Source organism: Meriones unguiculatus, chromosome 2 (genome assembly GCF_030254825.1).
Source record: "Meriones unguiculatus strain TT.TT164.6M chromosome 2, Bangor_MerUng_6.1, whole genome shotgun sequence".
NCBI classification, from domain to species: domain Eukaryota; kingdom Metazoa; phylum Chordata; class Mammalia; order Rodentia; family Muridae; genus Meriones; species Meriones unguiculatus.
The window spans coordinates 53,968,105-53,985,940 of NC_083350.1; positions in this window are offsets into that span (position 1 = coordinate 53,968,105).

Sequence of the window (17,836 nt, forward strand, 5' to 3'; positions counted from 1 at the left end):
TTAGAGGGTGGGGTTGGAAAGATGCCTCAGGGAGGTTAAGAGCACCTGCTGCTCTTGCAGAGGACTTAGGACCAGCACCCACACCGGGCAGCTCATTGCTACCTGCAGCTCTAGGTCCAGGAGATGGACACCCTTTTCTGGCTTCTGTGTACAACCACGTGCATATGGTGCCAAGACATATACCCAGGGCCTAACACAAACTCAAAAAAAAAAAAAAAATCTTAAAGAGTAGAAGTAAATGAAGAAGCAGAGAAGAGAACCTAGCAGCACAAGCCAAGGAAAGCATCGACTGTGAAAAACTGAAAAACACTGCTCTGACAGTGGTTTCAGGTGTGAGACTAGCAGGCATCGAGGGGATTAAATTCTGTCATTTTAAACTAATCGTCGTAACCGGCTGTAACAACCCCAGGTATAGTTTTTTTTTCTTTCTTTTTTTAATACTATGAGAGGAGATTATTTGGGAAATGGAAGGGATGGGGTGAGGAAGGCAGGAGAGGAGACAGGGAGAGAAATGGGGGGGGTGAATATGATCAATGTGCATCACACGTGTGTAGGAAAATGTCATAGTGAAAGCACAGGGTGGTTGTGGCGCACATCTTTAATCCCAGCGCCCAGGAGGCAGAGTTCGAGGCCAGCCTGGTCTACAGAGTGAGTTTCAGGACAGCCAGGGCTACACAGAGAAACCCCGTCTTGAAAAACAAAACAAAACAAACAAAACAAACAACAAAAAAAACACCAATGAAAAAGAAGAATCACAACACTTTCCTTCCCTGGTATATATAAGGTTGATTTAAGGAATGTACCAGGCAAGAAGGGCATCATCCATCTCCCTACACCATTCAGGTGTGATCTCAAGTTTCCAGTAAGCCTTTGATTGCCTTGACAATGAAGCAAGGAAGAGAGAATAAAAATAAAACCAGAGCCCTTGGGTGCTTCTGAGCGGTGGAGGCTGGGGAGAGGCTGGCAGGGTGCCTAGGTTTTACTTAGTCCCATTTTGGATTCTCAAGAAAAGCTTGCCTGAGAGTTTTAGAAGCATCTAACAAAAGCAGGAATTCCTTCTGCAGCCTCCAATTATGGAGAAATTTGGGACACCACTCATGCTGGGGAGAGATGAGCTGTATGTCACATTTTACCCTATTCCTATGGTGTAGGGGGAGTGATACCATTGCAAGATTTGGGATGCCTGAATTATTTGTGCAGCACTGTCTCCTGAACCCCTGTGCAGTGTACTCACGGGAGGAAGCTGCTTTCCTACCTTTCCATGTTTGGTGATAATGCAGCTTCTCAGCCGTGTTGTCTGCATATGTACACAGAACACAGAGCGCTGCCAGGGCACGTGGCCGGGGCCACCGTGGTGGTGTAGCGAAGGGCCTGGGAAAGCTCTGTGTCCACAGGCTCTGGGGAAACGGGTGTCCCTTTCACAGCTAACTACAGTTTAAGCAGCACCCACTGTGGTAAATCTTAGTACCACAGCCATTTGGGGAGGCTGTAACTCTCATTGAACTCCACAAGGAGACCAATAAAACCAAAAAAGATGGGCCCAGGGAGGCATGCAGAGACTGATGCATCAACCAAGGACCATGCATGGAGAGGACCTGGAACCTGCTCAGATGTAGCTCACAGGCAGCTCAGGCTCTATGGGAGTTCCCTAGAAAGGGGAGTGCCTGCTCTTTGATTATTTCCCCCTGCCAGGGAGACCTTGCTAGCCCACAGAGGAAGAGGATTCAGGCTATCCTGACAAGACTTGATAGGCTAGGGTCAGACAGTAGGGGAGGAGGTCCTCCTCTATCTGTGGACTAGGGGAGAGGATTAGGGGGAAAAGAGGGAGGGAGGGAGGAACCAGGAGGAAATGAGGGAGGGGAAAACAACTGGGATACAAAGTGAATAAATTGTAAATAATAATAATAATAATAATAATAATAATAATAATAATAATAATAAAACATGGAAAAAGAATAAAGCAACAGAAAATAAAAAAAAATAACTCTTGGATTGAAAAAAGAAATTATATGCATTTTGCAAGATAAGTGCCTGAGGGAATGCTTTCTGAAATCATGGTCATGTCAAGAACACAGCACAATGTATGATGCCTAGAATCTGCAGCATTAAAGCTGCAAAGAAGATGAGCTATTATTCAGATTACATCAATGCATTACCAGAGAAATAGCTCCAAGTGTATAGCACATCCAGGACTCAGGTGTTTTCAACAGAATTTCCCTTTCTTCATGCGGATAGAGTTGCTTTTGATATCTTAGTGACAAAGGGAAGTATTTCAAAGTAGTGGAGAATTAGACATGAAAAATAAAACCTAAATTGATGGGCTAGGTCAAATAAATAGAACTGTATTAGACAGAGGGAAGAAAATGACCGTTGTGGGCAGCCTCCCCATAGGGCTGTAATTAGTCCTAATGCTGTTGATGGTGGTCACGTGCTTACGGCGGTCAGTGGGAGTTTGAAACACAAGCAGACACACACTCTGCAGGAAAACGTTTCACTGTGCTGCACAGAGATGTGAGTGTACAAATTACTACTAATTAAAAAATATTTCTTCCAAACTAGCCTCTTTAATCAATAACTTCTAGTTTCTTGACAACACAGAAAGTGCTATCTAATATAAAAAGTTGATTTATTTAAAATTCACTGAATATTGAATAATGTACTGATAAATGTTAATGATAAAACAAAGGAAGAAATATTGGGTAATAAAGGAAGGAGAAATCACAGATCAACAATAAAGGAATCATGAAGACAGCAGCTATAATTTCTTTCTTCTACTCACAGCTCTGTTCCAAATGCTCTAACGTGTACAGGTTTGTGTGTGTGTCTGTGTGTTTGTGTGTGCTTTGTATGTTTGGGAGAACAATAGAAATTAATGAAAGCAAGAGAGAGGAAAATAATGCATTATTACAGGAAAAAATAACACAAAGGAAAAAATAACACATGGATATTAAGATAAACCAAGCAGCAACCTTTAAAAAACGTCAACCATAAAGATCTAAGAGAGTTCAGTTTGGACATGAAATTCTAGCAACTATTCAGAGAGAGAGAGCTGAAAGGGTGGGGCACGTGATACTGGAGAGGCTGTCTCTCTAGAAATGTGGATGTCTCTCTGAGGCTGCAGATGAAGGTGCTTTCTGAACCCTTAGACAGGACACAAAGTGGCATAATGAGCACCTTCTTCTTTTTTCTGTTTGTTTTGTTTGTTGTTGTTTTGTTTTAGCTTTCTCCATAAAGTCAAATTCATTTTCCCAGAATCATATGGAGGAAAAAAATCATACAGAGGAAAAAAGTGTCAATGAGGTCATGTCATAGTGTTCTTTGTGCCTCTTTTTACTGTTCTACTCATTCCAGAGGTGAGATATGTTCCTCTTCACGCTATACCTTTGAAACTACACAGTGCTAGAAACAGAGCCTGCCTATGTTATGTGGAGCTAAGGGCAAGGGTCAGCGATTAACATGGGGATTAGAGCCACCCATCTTCTAATCCAGTGCGGTTTGTACAGATATTATTGACAAACACAACTGTAGAGAAGACAACAAATTGAGTAACACGTTTATTTTTATAATGAAATATAGTTTCTTTGTCAGTAGGATGCTTGACTCTGGCGTTCTTAAGATAACATTAGACAACTCAGTTCACATATTGACTTCATAAAACTATTAATTCTAGGGTCACGGCCTAATTTTACATGTGCATCAAGTTCTTCTTGAAACTTGTGGAATGAGTGCACGTGTTCCCTCCTGGGAAGTCTCTGCTGCCTCTGCCTCGATATCTTTGTAGTCAACTTTGGCTGATTTCCTGAGCTTAGTTTTTGCTAACTATTCTCAGGAGAGCAGGGGCCTGAATATAGGAACTGTCATTTTGCACACTTTTTAAAAAAATAATATCTTTATTGATTCTTCTCTCACATAATATATCTTGGCTGCAGCCTCCTCACCCTCCACTCCTCCCAGTTTCCCCCTTTCCATCTCCCCAAGATCCACTCCTCCTCTGTTTCCTTTCAGAAAAGAGTAGGCCTCCAGGGGATAACAATCAAGCATGACATCTAAAGATGCAATAAGACTAGTGACAGACCCTCCTATCAGGGCTGGAGCAACCCAGTATGAGGGAAAGGGACTCAAGAGCAGGCAAAAGAGTCAGAGACATCCCCATTACCACTGTTGGGCATCCCACAAAAACCCCAAGCTAACCAACCATACCATATGAGCAGGGTACCTAGCACAGACCCCGGCAGGTTCCGTGGTTAGCACATCCCTCCCTGTGAGCTGCTATTAGCCCAGTTGATTCTGTTGTCAGTGTTCTCCTGGTATCCTCAGCCTTCCTGGCTCCTACAGTCCTTCCTCCCCCTCTTCCTCATAGTTCCCCAAGCTCTGCTTAATGTTTGGCTGCGGGTCCCTGCAGCTGTTACTATCAGCTGCTGGAGGAAGCCCAGTAATAACAATCGGGCAAGGCAGAATGTCATTAGGAATCGTTTCATTGACTTTATTTTCCCCAGTCGTGTTTGGTTCTATCCTAGGTCTCTGGGCCATCCAGCTTCTGGATGAACACTATTCTTAACAGATTTCTCCTGCGTTGCAATGATACATTGCTGTGGGTTGTAGGTGGTGCATGCCTCAGTGAAGGTGCATGACTTCAGACCTAGCAACAATTCAGCAAAATCTTTCCAACCACGGGCTGCTATGCTGTGGCACACATAGCTAGCTGGGCAAAAGGACAGGGATTTACCTTTGGGATAACAGCACTTTGAAAGCAACAAGTAGAGAGAGCTGGCCTTGCACTGTCTTTCTGGTCTTCTGAGCTGCTTCTGTCCGAGCAGTGACTGAGAGTGCAATTACTTATGTACTACATGAATGGTTTTCTGCATAACAATGAGAAATGGAAAAGACATCACATATATTGAAGCAGAGCATAGCCATACTGTTTTTCATTATGCTATTGGGGATGTAGCCTCACAGAACTTATTTAGCTTGTAGAAGAGTATTTGTTCAGCACAGAATCACAGACATGGATAAAATACAAACATGCTCTAAGGGTCCTGCCCATCCTTCTAAGACCCAGTGGCATTCACTCACAGCTGCTTACACCAAACAGCTTCAGAAAACGTCATTTGGAATTTGGAGGAATGTGAGGGATGCCTGGAATCACGCCACTGGGGGCCTTAGGAGGATCATTTTTGCTAGATAAATTTAAGGGTTAATTATTTTCATTTCCATCAAGGTAAACAACACATCAATATTACAGAGGAGATGGTGATACAGTCTCAAGGGAAAAAAAAAGACAGCTTTTCCCTAACTAGCTGTTAGAGATGTAAGGGCCAATGTGGGGCGTGAGCCCACCTGCCGTGCTGGGTGTGAGTCCACCTGCTCCTGCAACACGCCCTGCTTCTGTGATGACTATTGGATTCTCCAGTCAATATAATTTTCAGAAAGTTAACAATGTGACTTTGGGGGCTGACAAGATTATTCTGTGGGCAAAAGCCACTTGCATTCAAGCTAGCAGTGAGTTTGACTTCTGGAAGCCACATGGTAGGAAGAGAGACCTGACTCCTGAAGGCTGCCCTGTGAGCTGCTCATGATTTCTGTGGCATGGACACATTCCACCAGGAACACGCACGGGCTAACAAAAGAAAAACGCAGGAAACAAATCCATATAACTTACACGCATCCAAACACTTGTTTTCACTTGACTCTTAAGTTGGTGAGATGTAAGGCTGATTCTAAGCGCATTTGAGAAACTGGACATTTATAGAAAGCTCGGTAAGAGACCATTAGGAGAAGACTGCTAAGATAGATGGGAATCTGGTTAATGGCCTAAGAAGCAATACACCCTAACATATGGGGTCATTTTTTCCTATGTGATATACATCATTTGGATGACACTTCTTTTTTTTTTTTTTTTTTTTTTTCAATGCAGTTTATTCAGGAACCTTGAACAATCAATCATCTGACCCTGGGGAAAGCCAGCCCATAGCTTAAATAGCCTCTGGGTAGCCAACCCCAGCATGCCTCGTGGGCAATGCAGATAGGTCCACATACACGGAAGCAAGCCAGATCCTCAGCCTTAGCCACATATGGAGTTGTTTGTGACAGAGAGCACTCACCATCGGGAAGGTGGAAGGCGGAAACCAGCTCCATCTTTAAGGCGCGGCATTATGCAGCTCTCTACAGTTCCCCCTTTTTGTTTTAGACGCATCAGGCAAGAGTAGAGGTCTGATCTCTGATATTAGAAATAAATTGGGACTTTGTACCAATGTTCATTTAGGTGTGGATGACACTTCTTAATCTCCTCTTACAGATCAGTTGAGTGAGCCTTGACTTAATCGGGACATGTGAGATACCCTAATGAGTAAATGTGAAACAAAGACTAGGCTGCTGTTGGTTTTAATAGTTTTATTAATTTATTCTGAAAGCATATGCAAAGCATTACCTTGGTTCAGAGAATGATTTCTTAAACATAGGTGCTTCCCTGCCCCTGAATTTACCTCTGGGTGACTTATTAACAGCCAGGCTAAATGTTCTTCTGAGGGCCGGGTACTCCATAGGTGAGGGCCAAAGGGAAAGATTTTCCTCTGCTTGTACTAGGGAAGAAGGCAGCCGCTTTCTCCATCTTGAAAAAGTGTCTTGGACAATCTAATGGCCCAAATCACTCGCTCAACCCTTGGCTTGTAAATAAAATCTCTAGAGCCAGGATGCCTGTGTGTCTTTTTTAATTTTCTTTTACATACCAAGAAATGTCTCCAAGTCTGGAATCTTGGTCCTTCTTGAAATGTAAATGCCCAGGGAGACAATAATGTAAATGTAAATTACAAAAATGTAAATGCCCAGTGAGGGCAGTGACTAGCTGGTCTCGCTGTGGTGAGGGCATTTTGGTATTCCTTTTGGGTGTGAGAACTCAGCCTCATTGTTAGAGAAACAAATCGTTCCTGAGATAATTTTATGGCAAGAGAAAATGTTTCTAAGAGAAATGAAAAAAAAAAACACTTTACTAATCGAGGGCTTTTTCTTATCTCTCTATTATACGTCTTTACCACACTGTTCTATCTTTTCAGGCTAGGCTGCTTTTCCAAATTTATTGTCGGAGAACTTCATGTATAAATATAATGTGTTTTGGGCAAATCCACTGCCACTTAAAGTCCTCTTGCTCTCTAGCCACTTTCCCCTCCCAACTTCCGGTGCTCCTAAATCCACTGAATGCACTTAGCCCTGCTGGTATATGCATGGGCGTTCAGTGGCTTCATCTGGAGAAAACTGACCCTCTCTCCCCAGCAGCTATCACTTGCCCCTCAGCTAAGGGCGGGAGTTTGTGAGGGTCCAACTGCAATCCACCCTGGGATTTTGGCAGGCTTGATCCCGTGCACGCAGTCACGGCCACTGTTCATTTACATAAAGTCCGGAAAGCATTGTTTCGCTGTGGTCCTCCACTATATCTGCCTCCTACAGTCTTTCTGTCTCCCACGATGCTCCCTGGGCCCGGGAGGAGGGGTTGTGATAGAGACGGCCCTTTTAGGGCAGAACACTCCACCGTCTCCTACCCTCTGCATGCTGAGCAGTCGTGAGTCTCTTCATCAATCCCCATCCGCTGCAGAAGGAAGCTTCTCCAGTGGAGGTTGAGAGCTACACTATTCTATTGCCATACAGGGAAGCATTTAGGGGCAGTTTAGTATTGTGTTCATTTGTCAGGATAATACCCGTAGGTTCTTCTTTAGGACCCATGACCTGTCTAGACATAGGTTCTTGGTCCGGTTAACAGTATCAGGTACAAATGCCACTTTGTGGAGTGGGTCTGAAATATAACCCGGAAGCAGTGAATTAGTCCTAGAACGCGTTGTGCCACCATTGCGCCAATGGGCAGACTTTGCTGGGGTCGGCTGATACTGTAGCTTGCAGAGTTCATAGCTGGGCAAGACTGCTGATTGCATTGCCCCCTCAGCAGTTTGCTGTGTAGCATGTCTGGCCCTACGGGAACGAAGCCTTCTTGTTAGTTCCAGCTTGATTTCCCCATGTCCTATGACTCCAGTATATGGTGTCGTTAGCAGTAGGATCTTACGGTCAAGTTCTGGAGGGTAACCAAAGGAAATGACGACAGCATGTGGGGTTTTGGGAGGGGTCTATGGGACCCCATGACCAACAGCTCTAAAGGAGGTACCTCACCTCTGGCAGCGGACTTTTGTTTGATAGCATGTGGCGTCTGGAAGAGGCCTCATCCACCTGAATGTAGTAATCCATTTTAACTTTTTACAGACATCTTAGGAGTATCTACAAAGGTCTTTTCAAAGGTCCCTAATATAGGTGTTCCCTCCCAGTTCCATTTTCTCTGGGCTGCCCTCCCATCCCCCACTCCCCTTAACCTTTCCCGTTCCTTTCCTCTCCTCATCTCACACTATCTGTGTTCTGCTATCCTCCACTCTTGAAAATTCTCCCTCCATAGTCCCTTGTTAGTTCCATGACTTCCATAGATAATCTAATTTAAACATATGTACTTAAACATTCAAAGCTAGGATGCACACATGTAAGAAAAAATATGATTTTTAACTATCTGGGTTTTACCTTATTTGGAATTGTCATTTTCAGCTCCACCCCTTTACCTGCAGACTTCATTTCTCTTTATACCCGAATAAAATTACATTGTATGTATGTACCACATTTTCATTATCCGTTCATCAGTAGATAAACAGCCAAGCTTGTTTCCATTTCCTGCCTATGCCAAATAGAATAGCAATGAGCTTGGATGAGTAAATATTTCTGAGTACAATATAGTCTTTTGCGTATATGCCCAGGAGCAGTGCAGCTGGATCCTATGGTAGATCTATTCCGAGCTCTTTGAGAAACCTCTACATGCAGTCTGTAGCTTGCACTCCCACCAGAGATAGTGATCCGTGACTCTCCTCCCCTTGTTGTCCTCAGCATTTGTTGTCATTTATTTTCTTGACCTTAGCTGTTACGGCTGCGATAGGATGAAATCTCAAAGTGGTGTTCTGAGACAGGGTCTTTATCTGTGTATCTCTGGCTGTCCTGGAACTCACTCTGTGGACCAGGCTGGCCTGGAAGTCACAGAGATCCGCCTGCCTCTGCCTGGGATTAAAAGGGTGCACCACCACCGCCCAGCTTAGAGTAGTTTTAATTGGTATTTCCCTGATTGCTAAGGATGATGAACAATTAAAAAAATATTTCTTAGCCACTGATATTTCTTCATTTTAAGAAGAATGCTCTGTTCAATCTCACAGCCAATTTTTATATTGAGTTGCTTTTCTTTCTTTGTGTTTAGTATTAATTTTTTATGAGTTATTTGTGTATTTTCCACACTAGTCCTCTATCAAGTGTAGAGCTGGGAAAGACCCTTCGCCCAGTTTTGTAGGCTACCTCTTCACTTGATTTATGGTGTCCTTTGCTTTAGCTTCATAAAGTCCTTGTCAGTTGTGGGCCTTAATCTCTGAACAACAGTAGTACTAATCAGAAAGTCCTTACCTGTCAGGAGAGGGCTTTTTACAGGAGTAACTGTGGCGACGTCAACACCACTGGGAAATTTTCACAAATCCATAACCTTACATATACTAAATTAGAAGCCCTAGGACTAGGGCCAGCAATTTCTTGAATCTGCCTTCGAGGTAGCTCTGACATAGGCCTCAGCTTGTGAGTGAGTCCCATTATCTCTCTTATTTCCTACATCTATCTCATTGTTTCCAACCATGATTTACTGATCTTTAGCAACCACTGTCCATATGCTGTTATGATAATGTTCACTTAATGGGCTTGATAGAAACAAGAGAAAGTAAATCTATCTGCAGGAAGTATTTTAGTGCAGTGAGAAGTATTTTATTGATTCCCATGTCTTCATGAAGAGTTGTGTAATTGTCTAGCAGGCAACTCTTTTATACGCCTTAAAAACGGTCACATTAGCAGCAGGGGCTGGACTAAGTGGGTGTGAACTTATTCACTTTCTTCAAAGCAAATAGTATTTGCAATGCCAAGTAAAAATACAGTTTCTGACTTAAGAGTGATGAACAGAGTTGGAAGATCTACCAGAGAGCAGAGAGCAGACATTTACCATGTTTTATCTCACATTTTTTGTAGCATCACCAGTACATTTAGACGGTAGTAACAGCCGATTTTATCCATTTCATAGGTGTTTTTAAGTGGATGAAATTCACTGTCACCTCTCTCTTTTGATGTCTGGATTGTTGAAAGTGTTCTTTGGTGCCTGTGGGTTGCTTTCTGGTACTCTCACTAGGGGCCATCAGAACGTCTTTTATCTGTAAGCAATGCCTTCTCTTACTCAGAAGTGAGCTCAATCTCACTTGAGAACTCTAGGGGCCTAAAATAAACAACCCATTTGCCCAGGTAATCTGTCCTTCTCGAACATTAGTGAAGATATCAGACTGTAAAAATTCCATTTCTGAAATCCCCCAAGCGAGCTTAGTACAAGCAAAGAAAACATGTGGGGTTGATTATAAACATTCCCAAATTCTCGTTACAGTTCCCTGAACATAAATCTGATTTGCTTGGCTTTCATGACAAAGATCAGAAGAATTAACCCACAAAAAGGAAGAAACACAGGGCGAGGAAGACATAATTGATAGCACGTGTATTTCAGTGCCACAAGGACAAGGACACAAACGCGAGCATGACCTTAGAAAAATGTCAGGAGGGAGAAAAGACATGCATTTAGCTAATAGTGTATTCCTTAAGACTTAAGAGTGAATAATGGAGGCGAACATAAATTCTAGCGCACAAACCATAAGCGTTTATGACTTCAGAAACCGAATGTGTTCCTGCTTCCTGTGTTGCTCATTTTCATAAAGCAGAATTGTTTTTATGGACTGCAGAATGACTCCACGCAGTCCTCTGCTCCTTGTTGCTTCCGAGATTGCTTAGGAAGAAGAAGAAGGAGTCATTACTTTAAACACTGTCAGTTTTTTTTTTTTCTCTTCAAGTTTCTATGGCTGTTATGATGTTGTGTCGAAGAGATATTCCAAATCTTAATATCCAAATATGAAGCAAGTGAACAAGGCCCACTTTCCCGATTAAAGCTTAGGTGTCAGGTTTTTTTTTTTTTTTTTTTTTTTTTAGCTTTAAAAACTTTTAAATTTCACGTGTATGGATGTTTTGTCTGCATGTTTGTCTGTGTACCGCATGCATTCCTGGTGTCCTCAGAAGGCCAGTAGAGGGCGTTGGATCTCCTGGAACTGGAGTTCTAGACAGTTGTGGGCTGCCATGTGGGTGCTGGAAACCAAACCTGGGTCCTCTGGAAGAGCAGCCAGTGCTCTTAAATGTAGAGCTTGACCCCAGTTTGGCCACAGTTCTCAACTTTCCAGCCCCAGGATTATTATGTTTTAAAGCCACTTTATAGAAAACTTTCCTGTGTGAGGACTCAGTGGCTGTTTACCCTTCTCTTTATTTTTTAGTTCTATTTTTATTAGTTTTTCTTTTCAGCCTAATGATTTATGATTTTGGGGGTTTGGCTTCGTAGTGTCACTGTACTAAAAAAAAAAAAAAGAATAGATGATGGATTATTCTCCAAATTCTTCGGTTGGGTGGAGTAATCTTGTCATTCCTCCTTCACTGCTGGTCTAGTATGTGCTCACAGAGCCTTGGGGTTGGGCAGTTCTGTGGACCACGCATTCATCACTGCTATGTTGTGATCATCCCCTATGACCCCAATTTGGCCAAGGACTGTCCTATAAATACAAGCTCTCATCTTTGACTATCTTCTTTTTCAATCAAGCCTGAAATACTTGGCTATTTGAAGACACTACTGCATGTGTATGTGTGTCTGTGTGTGCATACAGGTGTGCATGTGAGTCCCCTTGCCATTACCCTGTCTGAGAATTCACACGCAGTTATCTCCTTTTACCTGCTGTGCTTAAAGACAGGATACATGATCTTCTTTTAATGATCATCAAAATGGATAAAAAAGGAATAATAAACTCAAACTGTAAAAAGTTAAAAAGCAGTTTAAAATTACCATTATCTTTTCTACAATACATTAGTTCTTCCATGTACTTTCCTATGTCTCTATTTTCTTGTTGTCAACCCAGAAAACCAGTTTCATAACAGAGAAGGTATGGTGCCATATTTTATGAGCTATGAGCTTACAAAATAAATCTTAATAGAGCAAAAAATAAAAAAGCATTGTTTCCAGAATTCCCTTCAATGAAAACTAAATCATCCAAAGAAAGGAAGGGATGTAGAGGAATTTTAATTCAGAACATGGCTGCTCTGCTAATGATACAGCTATATGCTCCAGCTGGAACACAGACACGCCTTTAATTCCAGGAGACAGGCAAGAAGAACTCTGAGTTCAAGGCCAGCCTAGTACACAGCAAGTTCCAAGCAGAGAAAAGCTTAGGTCCAGGCTTGGTGGTACATACCTTTAATCCCAGAACTCAGGAGATAGAGGCATATAGATCTCTGAGTTCTTGTCAGTACTGTTCAGGCAGTTCAATTTGGGAGTGAGTTGAGAGTCAGTGCAGTGGATTGAATTCATGACAATTCAGTTTGTGAAATTCAGAGGCAGTTTTTACCAGGAGAGTTTTTACACACACACACAGAGAGAGAGAGAGATTGAAGAGAAAGAGAGAGAGATTGAAGAGAGAGCAAACTAGACACAAATGAAGACAGAACAAGCCAGAGAATGAGAAGAAGTCAGAAGAACATATTGCTAAAGTTAGTATGAGGCCAATCAGAGCAATTCAGTCAGAGACAGAGAGAGAAGTCAGATTGAATCAGTCAGCTAGGAGAAAAAATTGATCCAGAACAGCTGAGTTGAACCAGCCAGCCTGAGTTCATAAAGAGCTAGAAAAGGTCATCTTATTCAGCAGTAAATCTCAGAGGCTGAAACCATTTTAAGCCAAGATTAGTTTGTATGGAGGCTAGAAGCTTCCAGGACTAGGCCTAGGTTAGCAGACAGATGCAATAAGCCTCTGAGACAACATTTTCCCCTGGAGAATAAAAGTTAGTTTTACAAAGGGACACACATTTGCTTACAAAATTTATTCCTAAAAAGTAACTCAAATGACCATGTCATAGGATTTCTTAGTTAATATATATCCTATGAAAGCGAAAATGTTTTATATTTCTTTACTGAAACAGAGCAGGCTATAATCTTGACTTACAGGTACCAACAGCTGAGGCAGTGGCCAAAGGCGCGCGCGCGTGTGTGTGTGTGGTCTTCAGCACCGTTCTAACCAAGATATCTCACGCTGTGCTGCCCCTGAGGAAACCCGGCTGTCTGTCTTCCTGTCTTCCTCCCCCCCCATTACCTATGCATTTTGTATAATTGTTAGTCTGCTTTCTTTTATCTAGTGAATTCTTTGAGAAGTATGTTTCTCTGTGACTGCCTGGCACTGAGTGATAGGTCCTAATCTTAATGCAGTGCTCTGCCTCAGGAGGAAGGCAGTCATATTAACCACAACACAGTAAATCACCCACGTTTTGCAGCTGTACATTTTTATCCCTGGCAGTGTGAATGTGGGTGGTGGTTCATTTTACACCACTCTACAACCCAAGAGTTTATGTCTGACAGCTTTAAATAGAGAAAATGAATATTTTTAAAACAGCCCAACAGCACAGAACTGCTCGTATGAATCAAGTAATTTTGGGCTAGGAATGGCTAGTGAGTAAAACCTACAGGATTCTGTAATTTCGCTGCAACTACCTGAGGGTGCCTATAAAAGCTCACTGAAGGAAGCTGAAGGGATAGGGGGATTGCTTGCATTAGTTTTCTCTTTGGCTCTTCAGAAGTACCAGGCTTCCCAGGATGGTGAAGCAGGAAGGTGTGAGCGTGCCTCCTTTCGCTGGGATAACGCTAGGAGCTATCTTCCAGGTGTCTAGACAGAATTGAATGAGAAACGGATGTGAAAGTCTCAGCACATGGACCTCTGCAAACATCATGATCATTGCTATTATCGGCTGGCTTCCCGGGCAATCTTTCTCCGTTGTTAGTAAGTTGTAGGGATAGAAGACACATGGCTACAGTCTCTCTTTGCTGTGTGATTGACAGTGCCAGAAGGCTTCTCTGCTGGATCTAGACATGTTCCCACGGAACTGTTTTTTGGGGTGGGATGCTGGCAGCGAGGAATTTTATTTCATAATTTGGTTTACCGGGTCCTCAAGCCCTGTCTCACCTTCTTTTTTATGATGGATACTGTTTTGGGAAGATGACATAATTTTTCTAATCATTTTCATGAACTGGAGACTATCCCCTTTTCAGATGTTGGAAGTTTTTTAGTCTTATCTAAGCAACAACCCCCATCTCTTAGCAGGTAACAGCTTTGTTTTTTTCTTCTCACCTTCCTAGCTCTCATGATTTAGGCTTTGGGGGAAAACCAAAATAGAGAAGAGGAGTGGACTTTGCTTTTTTGCCATTCCTCACAAGTTCTCCCCGTCTTCACACTTTTTTCCCCTTTTGAGGCGGTTTAAGGTTCTTGTTGCATGAGGGTTGGGGAAATGGAGGAGAAACATCCAGAAGAGTCTAACTTTGTTGGTGCACCATTTCTTCACGTTAGCTCTGCAGATGCCCTTCCCCCACTGGCCGATGTGATCGCCCACTTCTGTGAGCTCCCTGTAGGGAACAGTATACCCACCGCCCCTCCCTGCACATGATATTCTTCCGGTGCCTGCGGCCTCTCAGTCCTAGGCCGGGTGGAGCGCTGCTAGCTTTTCTGGAGAGTGGTTCTCCAGGAATGTACTCTGTCCTGCCACTGGGGTAGGCATTCCTGTCCCACTGCAGGGTCCTTCTCAGAGCTCTTCAAGGCAAACCGACTCCAGATAAACCAGAGTCCACTAGTTTGGGGGGAAATGAACAGAGTCTCCCTACATTTCTGTTCTGTGTTCTCTGCAACAACTTTCTTGAGTTGCTTTAGGGTCCCCATTCTTCCGAAAGAGGCACAGCAGACAGGTATAACGAACACGACAAGAGTGTGAAAAGGGTGAGTATCAGCATCATTCTCAGCCAGAGAATGACTAACAGTGAAACCATCTTACAGACAGAATGCAATGGACAACAACAACAAAAACCAAGGCAGATACATTTACTTGTCTGGGGAATGAAAGCACACAGCAACACAATACTCACAGAGTCAGCCGTCCAAAGTCTCAGATATTTGAGGGACTGACAGTCCACACAACTGAAGTCAGGGCAGAGAGTAGGAGGTGATAATGAAGTGGCCTTTTGACTTTCATTCAATTCTTTTATATGGGGTACATTCATGTGCTAGTGGAATATGCTCAGTTTTTTAAAGTATTTTTGAGAAAAAGCTTTTTTTATATATAAAACTAACGTTCAGGTCTTATAAATGAGAAGGTGATGATTTCAGATACGATGGCACACATCTCGAATCCTTTCAGTTGCGAATTCTGCTTAGGAGCCTGCTTACATATTACTCATTGTTTGACAGGAACTAGAAAAGTAGATACGTTTACAGCTTCTCTGATGAGGCGTGCCTAGGGAGATCAAGGTGGTGATCAGCCTATGGACGAGGGTGGGGGTAGAAGTCAATGAAAATATAGTGCAATCGCAATCCATTTTCAAAACGACCCGAGATTTTAGGAAAACTCTGTATGTCTTACAGAGGTGGATTAGAGGAGTGTCTCCCTAAGGCATTAGGAAGTGATTTAAAAAGCAGGCAAATGCCAAATAACGCAATCTCACGGCATCATTCAGTCACTGTTGAGCATACCATCACCCTTTAAAAAAAAAAAATAGACCTGGGATGGAGAGAAGGCTTAGTGGTCAAGAGCACTTGCTAGTTTTCTAGGGGGCCAGTTGTGGTTCCCAGCATCCATATGGCGTAGCTCACTATCATCTATAACTCCAACTCCAGGGAATCCAACGCCTCTGGCCCACGTGGTCACCTGCACTGCAAATGCACATTTCCAAATACACACACGCACACACATGCACACATGAGGGTGTGCACATAATTAAAAATAATAACAACAAACCTTCAAACCACAAAACCAGCCAGGAATAACCTAAATGTTCTTCAGCTGATGAACGAATAATGAAAACGTAGTACGTATGCGCAACGGGATACTATTAAGATGTAAAGAGCAACGAAATCAAGGACTTTGCAGATACATGGATGGAACCAGAAAAGATCATGTTACTGAAGTAACCCAGATCTAGAAATACAAATGTCATGTGTTTTCTCTCATCAGTGCCTCCAAGCTCCAAATATTCAGCTGTGAGTATATATCCTGGTGTAACTGTAAAAACCGGGAAAGTAAAAAAAATGGACCATTACCAGGATAGAGGTTTGAGGAAGCGATGTACAGGTGTATAGCAGGATACAAGTGATCTGATCAGGGAAACGGTAAAAAGGGAGAGGCTCTAATCGGGGAGGGGAGAGATATAAATGCAGAGAAAGGAGGGTGCAGCAACAGTTAAAATCATAAGGAATCCTGCTATTAGTGACCTAGCAAAAAAATCCCTATAGCACACACTGGTTTGTGTATAAATATACATACATAGTTTAAATAAAAAGTTCTCATTGGGGCCTACAATGCTTTCTCCAAGAGACAGAGACCATCTGACATAAACCCCAGCCGAAGCTTGAGAAACCTGTTTTGAGTTGTTGGTCAAGGCTGTTCAAGAGACTCTTGAATCCTTATATGCCAGTGCTATTGCCCTTGGTTGCCCCTGGAAGTAGAAAGTAAGGCACCTCATGCTTCAGACACAGGGTCCGGAGGCCCCCGAGCTGGAAGTGATTTCAAAGCTCCCTTCTTCATGGTACCAGAAGATGCAATGCCAGTTTCCAAAGTGGAGAGGTCACCAATAGTCCTAACAAATTGCGATGCCCGTGAACCACCACAATAATCAGCATGGCACAAGATCCCCGAGGATGCAACAGTGGCATGGATACATGGTTGGTAACCAACAATTCTCTAATTTGACTTATGGACTGCTCAGTCTCCCTATGGACTGCTCAATCTGCTTTATCTCTTTCAGCACAAACCTTGGCTCCAGCGTTAAAGCTCCTGGTACTCTTTTTCTCTTTAAACTGTGCGTTTTGTATTTCTTTTCTCTTTCTCTCCTTCTTTCTTTTTTTTTTCCTCCACTTGCTCTTTTTCTTTGTAGATCTCTGTAAAGTTGACTACAATACACACAAGACAGAGTCATGCTAGGCTGTCTTGAGATCTCTTTCATCAAATAAATAAACGCATTGTTTTTGATTTAGCCTCAGGCAAATTCTTAGGACACAGCCTGAAAGCAGTCACAATCTTTGCCAGCATAACACGAGAATGGTCTCTAGCCCACTGGCTAATATGAAGCCCCTTGAGCAGGTTGAACTGGACCTTCATAGTCTGCATGGCTCTCAGCACTATTGTTCTTGCAAGCTGGTCTACTAAGCTCTGCTACATTGTTCAACTTTGCTCATCCAAAGTCCTAAAGTCTTCCACAGTCTTTGAGAAAGAAAAATCACATGAACAGGCCTGTAACAGTAATACTCCACCTCCCCCTGGCACCAATTTCCTTCTTAGTTACTTTTCTTTTGCTGTGAAAAACACCATGACCAAGGAAACTTATAAAAGAAAACAAGCTGGGAGCAGTGGTGGACACTCTTAATCCCAGATTGAGGCAGAGGCAGGCGGATCTCTGTGAATTTGAGGCCAGCTGGCCCTACATAGTGAGTTCTAGGATAGTCAGAGCTATATAGTGAGACTGTTTCAAAAAAGCAAGCAAACAAAAAGAAAGCATGTAATTGGTCTTACAGTTTCAGAGGGTTAGACACCATGATGGTGGAGTGAAGGCCTGGTTACAGGAACAGCTGAGAGATCATATCTTGATCCATAAGCTGCATGTAGAAAGAGATAGAGACAGAGATAGATAGATAGA